This window comes from Centropristis striata, chromosome 20 (assembly GCF_030273125.1).
Source record: "Centropristis striata isolate RG_2023a ecotype Rhode Island chromosome 20, C.striata_1.0, whole genome shotgun sequence".
Classification (NCBI taxonomy): Eukaryota; Metazoa; Chordata; class Actinopteri; order Perciformes; family Serranidae; genus Centropristis; species Centropristis striata.
Genome location: NC_081536.1, coordinates 17,508,722 through 17,511,175, shown reverse-complemented (window position 1 = coordinate 17,511,175; position 2,454 = coordinate 17,508,722).

Sequence of the window (2,454 nt, the reverse complement as noted above, 5' to 3'; positions counted from 1 at the left end):
GAGAAAGAGAGGAGGCTTGTCTCCGAGCTGGAGATGCTACTGTCACATTATCATAAAGAGGTGGAGCCTGGGTATATTCTTAGAGAGTGAGAGACACACTCACAGACAGAGAGAGAGAGGAGAGGGAGCGAGCAAAGATTAGCCTACATAAACTTTGGATAAGCCTATTTATGAACGCCTAACGACACTTTAATATTAATGCTTCTGATGACACTCAATCTGTCTTCTTTATAGCATTTAAAACCTTCATGGCATCACTGCAATCTTCCCACAACATCATTTATGACTAATAGTTGAATAATTGAAGCCTATTATCTTTAAAAAAAATGACTTGATTACTGTCGTTATTTGTCTTGAGAGCAAATATTCTGTCTAAATACTAGTTAATATGGATCAGAGAGACTTCTTTAAGTCTGATTACAGAAGAGTGCTTTGGAGATTCAGACTGCTAGGCAGTGCATAATTAAATTACAAGAAATCGTAAGTTAAAAATCACAGAAGAAGAAAAAAGGGAAAATATGAAAAATAGTAAACATAACCTATACAAGATAATAAATGTTAAAAGTGGAAGTAAAACGTGAATAAAATAGTAAAAGATTGAGAATAGTCTTTGACATCATATAGGAAAACATAAATACTGGACATATTAACGTTTTTTCTTGTTTCTAAATATCAAATCATGAGTGTATACAAAAATGTGTAAAGTAAACTAAGATCATTTCAAGATATTTATTTAGTTTCAGGTTATTATTGTCATGTGCACAGCGTAGTAATGGTGTGTGTGATCTGTATGTCCAACTTAAACAAAATTTGGAATAAACAAGAGTTTTAATTAGACACAAATTGATGTAAAGGCTTTGGTAGGAAAACAATGATGATTTTGTTGCAAGGAAATAATGCTAGCATAGTAATATATGGTAAAATACACCTGCCAAAAATTACCAGTACATTTATCAGTCCATCATTTAATGTTAAAAAATACATATAAATTAATTGCCTAATTAAAGGATAATTTACTTTGTTCAAGTAATCAACAAAAATCTCAATCTGAAATTGAATAAAAGGAGCAAAAAAATGAGTCTAACAAGAGGGATGACAGATTGTATGAAAGTTCATAGGGGGGGCAATAACCTTGTCTTGACAAATTGACCCCTTTACCTGTTCCCCGTACTGTTTCCTCATCCTGTCCACGCACACACACACACACACACACACACACACACACACACACACACACACACACACACACACACACTCCCATCATTTACATATGGAGCTCGCAGTCCTTTCAAAGTGGCTTTCACGGAACATTGTGCTGATAATGATCTTGGTCGTGAGGGAGAGAGAGACACAGATCTCCAGAGACCATCTCACCATAAGACAAGGGGGAAGAGGATAAAACTCCGACTGTACTCCAACTCAAAGGACTTTAACACTCTTTTCCTCCCAACCCCCCCTCTCTCCCCAATAAGCCCTCTTGTGTTTTTTAATTGGCAGAAATTAATCTTTAGGATGTAGATGGTAGATTTACATTCATTAAAAGTCAAGAGAGGAAGCCAGGCTTGATGCTAATCAAATCTGCTTAATTATGCTTAACATGAGTATCTCCAGGGGAAGAGAGAGAGAGAGGGAGAGAGAGAGAGAGATAGCTAACTCGAACTTTTTACTTTTTGCCTTTGATAACTCCTGCTGAGTATGGCCTTTTCCTTGCCAAAAAGAAATGTCACGACTCTCTTTCTCCATCTGTGTAGAAAATACACCGATAAAGCCATCAGTGTTAAGCAGAGCTGATTCATGTAGTAAATTCCCACCTTTAAGTGTTTAATATAGTGAAACGTTCAGTTTTAACCTCCAGGTAAAAGTGCACTGCAACTTTTTAGGCTTGTGGCACCAGCTGATGGATTCACTATAAACTCCAGAAAAGGTGGCATAAACAAGGACCTGATGATTAATATGCCAGCCGGAAGAAATGATTTGTGATTATAACCTTAGATACTAGGCTTTGCTTAATTTTTCATTTTAGTTCATCCATCCACGGTCTGCTAAGCAACCACAATGTTTTAAGAGAACCCTGTTAGCAGTAGGTTGCAGGATGCCCTGGTGGGAAGTGACTTTGTCTCACAACAGGAAGGTCACAGGTTTAATTCCTACAGCAGCTATTGTGCTTAAACTGCCATGAAATGAAACAATGAGCCGATACTTACTGCAAAATCTCTCCAGTTACTGAAGTATAAAAATACAGCGCACCATACAGAGGAGGACAAAGGAACTTATTCATATTTAAACAGAATAATGTCAAAGAGGAACTCCACAGATTTTGCACACCAAAGTCTGTTTACAGGTCTCCAGGAGTACTACTGCATATGTGAAAAAAGTTGAATGAAGACTTTTGTGGCTCCAGAGAGAGCTGCGCAAAATCTTATTAAAAAATGCCTCAAGTGATGTCACTTGAGG